The following is an 11541-nucleotide window of genomic DNA, read 5'->3' as shown; positions in this document are numbered from 1 at the left end:
GGGACACGGGTTCGAGCCCTGGTCCGGGAAGATCCCACATGCCGCGGAGCAGCTAAGCCCATGCGCCATGACTACTGAGCCTGCGCTCTAGAGCCCGTGAGCCACAACTACTGAAGCCCGTGCACCTAGAGCCCGTGCTCCGCAATAAGAGAAGCCACCGCAATGAGAAGCCTGCACACCGCAACGAAGAGTAGCCCCTGCTCGCCGCAACTAGAGAAAGCCTGCGTGCAGCAATGAAGACCCAACGCAGCCAAAAATGAATAAATAAATAAATAATTAATTAATTAAAAAAATAAAAATATTCAAGATCTGAAAAGTTACTGGGCTCTCCCTGGCCAGTTTTTGGATGAGATCCAGTAACTGCGAGGTAAGGAGACTATTGAAGCATCAAGGCTATCTTTATCCAGAAGGTACTTGTTGATGCCACAACCATTTGAACACTTTTTCCATGTCTGTATCATGTTCAGAGGGAAGTCAAAGCCCTCAGCCTACTGAGGGTGGGGAATTTTGCAGAAGAACCCTTCTTCTGAGCTGGAGCACCAGGCGCAACATCCTTAGGCATGAATGAACCTGATTTAGATCTTCCTTTCCTGCCTCCACAACTGTTGGGAATTCTGAGAGAGCTGCCTTGGTGCTGTTGGAATGGAGAAGAAAGAGAGAAGGAAAAGAAAAGCAGATCTTTCCTGGGAAGGTTCAGAAGAATCCTTTCTCAGATTTGTACCCTCAGTAGGCAGGCCAGGGACTTTCAAGATTGGACCTTAATCTTAGGCGATCCAGGCCTGCAAAACCTGCTACGTAACCAGGCAGATGCAAATGCAAATTCTTTTTGAAGGGAAAAACAGCCATTCTAGGCCTCAGAAAATCCTCAAAATATTTCTGAAGGCAATGGCCAGCAAAAAGTCAAAGATACAAGCATTGCATGTATGCTGATTGAAATGGATTAAAGACTTAAATGTAAGCCCATACACTTTAAAACTACAAGAAGAAAACACAGGGAAAATGCTCCTTGACACTGGTCTTGGCAATGACTTTTTGGATATGACATCAAAAGTGCAAGGAACAAACACAAAAGTAAACAAATGGGACTACATAAAACTAACAAGCTTCTGCACAACAAAAGAAACAATCAGCAAAATCAAAAGGCAACTTATGGAATGGGAGAAAATACTTTCAAACCATCCATCTGATGGATCCATCCATCCATTTGGATATAAGCAATTTATATCCAAAGTATATAAGGAACTTATACAACTCAATAGAAAAATAGAAATGGTCCAATTAGAAACTGGGTAAAGGACTTTAATAGACATTTTTCCAAAGAAGACATACAAATGGCCAACAGGTATATGAAAAGATACTAACCATCAGGGAAATGCAAATCAAATCCCAATGAGATATTTTGTCATACCTGTTTGGGTGCCACTATGAAAAAAATAAAAATTGTTGTCAAAAATATGGAGGAAAGGGAATCATTTTGCACTGTTGGTAGGAATGTAAATTAGTGCAGCCACTATGGAAAGCAGAGTGGAGTTTCTTCAAAAAATTAAAAGTAGAACTACCAAATAATGCAGCAATCCCACTCCTGGATATACAACTAAAGGAAATGAAATCAGTATATTGAGATATATGTACTCCCATGTTCATTGTAGCATTATTTACAATTGCCAAGACATGGAAATAAGCTAAGTGTCCACTGATGGATGAATGGATAAAGAAAATGTGATACACATACACACACAGGAATAATATTGAGCCATAAAAAGAAGGAAATCTTGCCTTTTGTGACAACATGGATGGACCTTGAGGGCACTATGCTAAGTGAAATAAGTCAGAGAAAGACAAATACTGTATGTTCTCACTTATATGTAGCATCTAAAAAGGCTGATCTTATAGAAACAGAGTAAAATGGTGGTTACCAGAGGCTTGGGAGGTGGGGGGAGAAATGGGGAGATGTTGGTCAAAGGGTATAAACTTCTAGCCATAAGACGAATAAGTTTTGGGGATCTAATGTACAGCATGGTGACTTTAACAGTATTGTATTATATACTTGAAAGTTGTTAAGAGAGTAGATCTTAAATATTATTACCATAGAAAATGGTAATTATGTAGGTGGATGGAGGTGTTAACTAACCTTTTTGTGGTAATTGTTTTGCAATATGTACATGTATCAAATCATCATGTTGTATACCTTAAATATGTTATATATCAATAATATCTCAATAAAGCCGGAAAAAAAGAAATGTGGTATATACATACAATGTAATATTAGTCAACCGTAAAAGTGAAGGAAATCCTGTCATATGCTACAACGCGGATGAACCTCCAGGACGTTATGCTAAGTGAAATGAGCCAGTCACAGAAGGATAAACACTGCACGATTACACATGAAATATCCAGTGTAGTCAAACTTATCGAGGGTAGAAGGTGGTGGCCAAGGGTAGGGGTATGGGGAAATAGGGAGTTGCTGTTCAATGGGAATAAAGTTTTAGTCATGCAAGATGAAAAAGTTCTAGAGATCTGCTGTACAGCATTGTCCTTATTCAACATTTAACACTATACTGTTCACTCCAAAATTTGTTAAGAGGATCGGTCATGTTATGTGTGTGTGTGTTTCTATCAGAATAAAAAAATGTACGTGAGGACAAAATGAGTGCTTGAAAAATGTGGCAAAGTGAATGTTTCATGTTCTAGATGGAATATTCCAGTCAGTAGCCTGTTGGTAAAATATGTTCACACACAAAAAAGTAATATCAAAATTGAAAAAAAAAAGGGAGATATAATTAAGATAGTAAAAAAGCAAGGCTCACAGGATATTTCTAAGACATATAACCAGCAAAAGGCTCTTGTTCAGAATATATAAAATATGTATACAAATCAATCAGAAAAATGTAGACAGTTCAACAGAAAAATGGCCAAATATTTCAATAGGCATTTATAGGTATCCGATGGTGAATAAACATTTTCTAAGGTACTCAATACACATTGGTGATAAGGAAAAGGCAAATTAAAAAACACAATATACCCTCAGATTGGTAAAAAAAAAAAAAAAAAAAAAAGAGGTTTGAGAGTTCCAAGTGTTGGCAAGGATATGGAACTGCAGAAACTCCTACCACTGGCGGGGGTATGAATTGTTATACCACTGTGGAAAACAGGGAAGCATTATTGATTAAAGTTGAATAATTACATATTATCCTATGACCCAGAATCTTCCCCCTAGGTGGGATATAACTAGAGATAGACATGTTTATATGGACCAGGATAAGTGCTCCAGAATGTTCACAGAAATATTTATTTAAAATGTCTTAAACTGAAAATAATAAAAATGCCCATTAACAATGGGATGGATAACTAGACTGTGATATATTGATACAATGAAATACTGCACAGCGCTAGAAGGGAACAGACTATAAAGACACACAGTAACATGGATGAATCTAATAACTTAAGGTTGGGCAAAAAGCAAAAAGTTCATGAAGTATGAGTCCATTTAGAAAGAATTTTAAAACACAGGCAAAACTAATCTATGTTATTAGGGATACATATAATAATGATAAAAATATAAAGAAAAGCAAAGAAGTGATAACTGGAAAAGTCAGATTGATGGTCACCTCTAAACAGAGGGTTCTGTGGATGGCTCTGCAGGTTATATTAATAGAAAAATAGTTTTTAAAAAGCAGTCTAATACAATTTTATGAATGGTGGGTGTGAGACTAATTATGATGAGCTCAGGTGTGTGTACTGTAAAGCAGGACATTGCTACTTGAATAAGCAAAATTACATCTAAATGACAATCCACACAATGAATAGCTAGTGGCCATAAAACGTCTTCCCTAATCTTAAAAATAAATAAATAAATAAATAAATAGCAGTCTAACATCTGACCACGTGGTTTCAAGGCAATAATCTAAATTTCTGCTCTTCCTTCTATATTAATACTTATTTTCCTCTTAATTTTCTGTTCTCTTTTACTTTTCTATTCAGTTACTTCAAACCTTAAAAATCAGCTAATATAAATGTTAACTTTGTGTTTTTATTATGCTGAAATTTGATGCCAAAATGTATGTAAAAAATTAGCAAAAAGTTATTTTCAGGCAAAACAGCTATACATGACTGACGGGTTGAACTCACTGAAGAATTTCATACGGAAAAACAATTACAGTCAGTGACCTCATGTTTGTTTTTTTTTTTAATTTTTAAATTTTATTTTATTTAGTTTTTTATACAGCAGGTTCTTATTAGTTATCCATTTAATACATATTAGTGTATATATGTCAATCCCGGTCTCCCAATTCATCCCACCTCATGTTGTTTTAAAAAAAACAAACGCCGGCTATTTGAAAAAGTCAAGATGATTAGTTTATTTCAATCTTCATTCTGTTATTTAGATCATGAAAAACCATGATGTTTAAGACTGATTTTGGGGGATACACAAAATCTAGTGTTCAAGATAAGAGGTGAACATTTAACCTTTATGACAACTGTTTTTTAGCATTTCCACAATTTTCAAAAAGAAAATATGGATTATATATTCAAATTAACAGGTTTGGCGAACATAGGCACTTTTGGAAATGATTTAAGTTTAAGACAGGCAAACTTTTTCCAGTGAATTACGTATAGCAATCCATTATCTCCCAAATCATTTATGTATTTCAGTATCTCTTCTCCAAATATAATCTACAGGAGTATAACTCCCCAAGGTTTAGCCAACATTTCGCTGTGTTTCTAAGACTTAACAGCCTCACATCTAAGATTTGGGAGTATAATCTACTATATGGCTATATGTTAATTTTTTTTTAACATTTAACAAATGTTAAAAATGTTATTGACGACCCCTGGGCTGTTTGAATCTCAACCCAAATCTCTTCAGCCTCACCCTTCCATCTCTCTGTGCCTCTTGCTTTATTTATCTCCCAGCTCTCAACTTCTCCGAGGAAGATGGGAACTTCAGAGAGTGGGAAAGGAAGTTATCTGTAAAATAATACTATGTGTGGAAAGAGCTCTGAAAGTAAGCTGTAACCTTTAATCTAAAACCTTTACTCATGTCACTAAAAAGCTGACAGAGTAAGAGCCCTGTTACCTTGGCTGTGACTGTTTTTCCTGGTATCAATCAAAACCTCATGCTTAGCATCTGCTGTAAATGTTAGAATTAGAAGTAAAGACAAATTGATGCATCTATGAAAATTCTGTCCAAGTAAAATTTTGTGAATCCCTCTGTCATATTTATAAGAAATTTCTTATTTTATCAATTCACTTAATTTCAAATTTGAGAAATTAATCAGTTGAATAATAAATCCATGTCAAGGAAAATAATCTCCTCATTCTTCATCTTGTCTTGTCAGCTGTGGCAGGTAATGGCCTGCTTGCCCTCCAGGTATATGACTCCTAAACATGAAAAGCTAGTGTCCAACAATATTTGGTGTTTCACCAGGTTCACAAAGTACGATATACCTATATTTCTGTCCTTAATAGACACTACTCATTAGTTAAATATATAGGAACAAAATATTAATTCACTGATGGCTGCTATATATAGCTGTTGAAAAGTTTCAAGCATTATTATTAAATTGTTCATATTTTAAATGTTACTAATATTTACTCAGAAGGTTATTTTTAAGAATCTTTTAGATAAAGAATGTCTCAATTGTTAAGTATGATTTCCTTATATCTAAGGGCCATTTTCATCCAGGTCAACTGCCCTCTAACTTTACAACAAAAGCCAATGCTTAAATAAGACTAACTTAATAAATACTCTTTTGCAGGAAACCCCCTGTGCTATCTCTGTCTGTCTTCAGGTGATTCCTCTGGAGCGAACCCATCCACCCAGGTAATAAATACTTTCCCTTGAAGTTTTCTGGGTATAAAACTATTTCTCACTTATTAAATTGCAAATTTTGGCACTTATTTGGAATATAACCCCAGAAAACTGGTCTTAAGTAGTTGAGAATGCCTTTTTGTAGGAAAGTTTTTTTTTTTCTTAAAAAAAGGAAATTTATGCTTGTGAGGTTGGTGTTGAAAGAAGACTGACAGTGTCAGTTTAATGTATTGTGCTTCACATCGTTTATATACACTGACGCCTTCATACATACACAATTTATTCATGATGACTAGGACAAGCAAAAGGAGGAATGAATTTCAAGGAAATTAGATTTTTTTTAAAGAAAAAAGAAAGTGTTAAGGAGTCTGAAAAGTGATAAGAAAACGTATATGGCAAAGAGGAGCAGGATGCAGAAAATAAATCAAAAGAACTAACAGATGATGAGTGTGGTTACATCAGAGTGATAATATCACACAATTTTGATATTTTAAGAAATAAATCCTAAAATAATAATCCTTAACTACTTTTCAGTAACCATACCCATGATGATGGAATTAAATGAGCCAGATTTAGGGCTACTTGTCTTATTACTGTTTTCAAGTTAAATATCAAAAAAAAAAATCATCTGGGGAAAAAAGCCTGCTGCTAATAACTAGTAAAGTCATTAAGGATGTTTCAATAGCCACAAAGCACAAAATATAACAATTATATATACCTGCCTTCACCCCTGCCCATATATCCACACACACCTATGAGTCCCAGTTGTATAGATTTGCTCTCCAAGTTATGGCCCAACTAACTGGAGGATCTCGTTATTTTTCACCTGATCCACCCATCTCCTTCCATTCTACCAAACCTCTCTTTGGGGAATCTCTATCTTAATGATCTCTAGGCATGCTCTACTTTAAGTCATTCATTCACTCAACAAACATTATAGTGTCTATAGCAAAGAACAAAACCAACAAGATTTCCACCTCCTGGAGTTACATTCTAATATTTAAGGGTTTATGTTCATGTAAGTGTACCACATTCTGCCACTTGCAATCTGTAACTTTGGTTAAGGAATCTAAGTCTCAGTTTCCCCATTGGTAAAACAGTAATAAGAACAGTACCTATCTCAAAGTATGGTTTTGATGATTAATGGGATAATATGAACAAGTGCTAAGAATAATGTGTTCTAGTAAGTGTTCAATTAATATCAGACATCATCATCATCATCATCATCACCATGCAGGAGAGTTTGCTTACTGGGGTATAGGACACTGGGATGGGGATAGAGTGGGAAGAGTTGTAGGAATACGAGTTGTGAACCAAGGCAGGGCTGAGGCTGCCACTTTCAATCTTTAATCGACAGTGAGTGGGTTTAGAAACTTAACAGGTAAACTGAGGCATATTAACATTTTTTTTTTCAAGAATTTATTTGAGCAAACATCGATTCAAATCAGGCAGCACCAAACCGACAGTGGTTAGGAGTGCTCCATTGACAGGAGCTAGGGTTTTTTTTAACAGAGAAGATGCAGAAGCAAAGCAAGGAAACGATTTGATTGACTATAGCGGAAGCGACTGCCTTATTTGGGAAAGCCCAGTTGGCTATTTGTGGCTGGTTGTTTCATTTTCTTGGATTCCAGTGCATTAACTCTGGCTTAGTTTTTGGTCTGCTTATGTAGGCTACCACGGCATTAGAGCCACCTCCTTGTTTGATTACTTTAATGAAACATAGTACCATCTTTTAGCTCAAAACACCTCAGGCAGTCGAGAGGACCAGAAGAAAGAGCATCGCTCTCATGACCCCATCTCTCTCTATTGATTGTCTAGACAGCAGCTGCAATAACCCGATGTAGACATGGGAAAACCAGGCTTGGTCACCTCCCACAGGTAGAAAGAAAACCTCCTGGGGATCACTCTACCTCTCACTTCACAGTTTTCAATATACCTCTGAGTGAAAAGGAGAAGTTGGAGAGAAGAGACTAGTGAAGTTTGTCTTGATGAATACACCATGATTGGGTGATGGTGCAAAAATACGATCAAATTGGCTGGGAGAGTGGTTTTTTGTTTTTTAATTAAAGTACAGTTGACTTATGATATTATATTAGTTTCAAGGGTACAACATAGTGAATTGATTTGCTATTTTTATGGATTGTACTCCATATAAAGTTATTATAAAATATTGGCTACATTCCCTGTGCTGTACATTACATCCTTGTAACTTTATTTCATACCTAGTATTCTGTACATCTTAATCCCCTTCACCTACCTTGCCCCTCCCTCAGCCCCTCTCCGCTAGTTTGCTCTCTGTACCACATGACCCTGCAATTCCACTCTTGAGTATTTATACAAATGAAAACACTAATTTGAAAGGATGCATGCATCCCAGTGTTCATAGCAGCACTATTTACAATAGCAAAGATATGGAAGCAACCTAAGTGTCCATTAACAGATGAATGAATAAAGAAGATGTGGTATATATATACAATGGAATATTACTCAGCCATGAAAAAATTTTGCCATTTGTAACAGCACGGATGGATCTAGAGTGTAGTATGCTTAGTGGAATAAGTCAGACAGAGAAAGACAAATACTGTATGTTTTCACTTATATGTAGAATCTAAAAAATGAAACAAATGAACAAATATAACAAAACAGAAACAGACTCACAGATACAGAAAACAAACTGGGAGTGGGTTTTAAACATACCCATCGGTTTATTTCTGCTGCTCACCCATTTCCTTAGGATAAGTAGTAGCTGAACACTGTAACTGGTGTAGCCTAAACAACTGAACTTTATGCTCGCCTTTGATACAAAGGCATTTCACTTTTAATCCCAGACATTCACAGCATTCTTCATTTAAATGCCTCTGCTAACTAAGCAGAGAGAAGTTTTTCTCCACTGAACAAATGCAGGAATTGGATCTTACATTTGGTGGGGTGTGTAGACAGTCAGGAGCAGATGCAGGAGATTTGTAGGTCCTTAAGTTTATACAATGGGGGAGATGCTCTTTAAGAAAAACACAAAGTTACAAACACCTGCAAATATTTATTTAGAATGAGAAAAGACAGGATAGCACATTATAAATATTGAATAGCTAAAAATACCCCAAACAGAAAATCCAGGAAAATAATGTGATATTTTTATTCATTTCCTAACAAACTTCTAAAATACTTTTCTTCTGCATGTTTTGGTAGCATAAATTTAATTATCTCTTCAAATGACAATGCTTATAATCTATCATCTATTCTCCGAGTTGAGACTCTATAGCCTTAGGAAACCATGTGATTTTTCACAAGTCTCAATCTTTTTATGTCTGAGTATTTTCAACCTATATGAAAACAAGCTATAATCTGGTGGACACCAACTCTGTGTGGTTTTGGGGCATCAACAAATGGCATTAGTGCCCTAGGAGATGAAGCCACTGCTGGTGATTGATGGGGTGAAGGGGCAGGGCTGCTGTAGGCTCTGCTTGTGTAAACAGGGCTGCTCTGCAGCTCAGTCCTTCAAACCACCGCCTACTCAGGCCCTTGTTCAAAAAACGCTACTGCAGAGTGCCTCCTGCTAACGAGCCAAATCTGTCAACTTTAAGGAAGCCTCACCTGTGGCTTTCTGACAGCGCTCCCCAGCTACGTCATGTTTGCCGACGCACCCACCTGACCTCCAGGTGTCTTCAGGCCCCTGTGTCTTACTTCAGCTCACCTTCTGGCAGTTTCTTTTACACCAGCACCTTCCAGTCTCTGCACATGGACTCCTCAAGACTTGCTAAGGTAAGAGGTGCTGGCTGGGATCAGGGCGTGTTGCTCAAATTCCAGTTTTGCCTTTAAGAGATTTGCCTCCTTCTCGCCTCTGACACTTGCTGGCTCCTTGCCACACACATTTCTTTGTTAGCAACTCACACATTCTTCCACATCCAAAGCGATCTTAGGCTTATAGAGGCCATAGTGCTGATGCTTACCTGACTTGTTGATTTCCTTTTGACTTTTTTGAATCATTCTTTTTTTTAAAATTATTTTATTTTTGGCTGCGTTGGGTGTTCGTTGCTGCATGGGCTTTCTCTAGTTGTGGCGAGCGGGGGCTACTCTTCATTGCGGTGCGCGGGCTTCTCATTGCAGTGGCTTCTCTTGTTGCGGAGCACGGGCTCTAGGCGCACGGGCTTCAGTAGTTGTGGCTCGCGGGCTCAATAGTTGTGGCGCACGGGCTTAGTTGCTCTGTGGCATGTGGGATCTTCCCGGACCAGGGCTCGAACCCGTGTGCCCTGCTTTGGCAGGTGGATTCTTAACCACTGCGCCACCAGGAGAGCCCCTCCTTTTGACTTCAATTTCACTTTTATTATGAGATTATATTTTGGTGATTTGGTTTGATGTAAGCAAATGCTTAACTTCTGATAAGCAACTAAGGTCTGGGATACAGTCTGACACGTTATCCGCTTATTCATGAATCACTCTCATAATGTGTGAACAAAAATTAGTTTTCCTCTGCTCAAGCAATATCTCTCATTTTAATTAGCACATTTGAAATCTCCTTTGACCTTGAACTATATTAGCTGGAGGGCATTTTCTTTGCAGATTTGAAAGCAGGTTAGAGAGCCTAGATCTCACATTCTAGGCATTTTTTTTTAATTAATTAATTAATTTATTTATGGCTGTGTTGGGTCTTCGTTTCTGTGCGAGGGCTCTCTCCAGTTGCGGCAAGTGGGGGCCGCTCTTCATCGCGGTGCGCGGGCCTCTCACTATCGCGGCCTCTCTTGTTGCAGAGCACAGGCTCCAGATGCGCAGGCTCAGCAATTGTGGCTCACGGGCCTAGTTGCTCCGCGGCATGTGGGATCCTCCCAGACCAGGGCTCGAACCCTTGTCCCCTGCATTGGCAGGCAGACTCTCAACCACTGCGCCACCAGAGAAGCCCCTAGGCATTTTTTATCTATGACTCTTTAGAGTCTTAGGAAAACTCCAGCTTATCATCTTGCTAAAGAAGTGTTTTTACAGTAGTTGGAGAGAAATCCTGAAGGAAATATACTCTTTGCTTAGGGAGAACAGTGTATCTGTGAGACAGTTCCTGGGAGTTGTGGTATTGTCCAGAGCAGAGCTGCATCATTAGTTTCATGGGTCTTAGATACTTTTACTTTCATGAGCCAATTCCTCCATAAAAAATATTAAAAATTATGTTTTACAGTTGTATTGGTATAAAGTTGAATGTAATCTAGGTTAGATTATATTTATTTTTCCTCCTCAATTTAAAAGAAATTAAAACATTTTCATTGGCCACTAAAACTATCATGGGCCCTGGGTGCTGTGGCTTCTTTGCCTAATGGATAAGTCAGTTTCACTTACCCTTACAATTAAAAAAAATACAGCAAAGTATTGAATCAAAAACCCAAAACTTCATACTATTTCCTCAGCTTTGGAATGAAGAAGGACTCACTTATTTAAAAACAAGGCTATTACCAGTTAATTAAAACACTTGAAGTGTTTTACTAGATGACAAGTATCATTTATCACGCCAATCTTAAATCAGGGGCCATAGCATTACTTCCCTGGAAATAAATGTAAACAATGTAAATACTTGTAATATGTGGTAAACTCAAGGATTACACCCACAAATTGAACAGGCAGGGAACCTATTCTGTTCTTGATTCTTCAAGAACACTTGAAGAATCAACTTTAGCAGACATTTCAATGTTATATGGCAGAGGTATGGAGAAATGTGAAAAAAAATCACAGCTGATAGGCCTGTCTGGCAG

This window comes from Balaenoptera musculus, chromosome 12 (genome assembly GCF_009873245.2).
Source record: "Balaenoptera musculus isolate JJ_BM4_2016_0621 chromosome 12, mBalMus1.pri.v3, whole genome shotgun sequence".
In the NCBI taxonomy this organism is placed as follows: domain Eukaryota; kingdom Metazoa; phylum Chordata; class Mammalia; order Artiodactyla; family Balaenopteridae; genus Balaenoptera; species Balaenoptera musculus.
Note: the sequence above shows the minus strand (reverse complement) of the source record.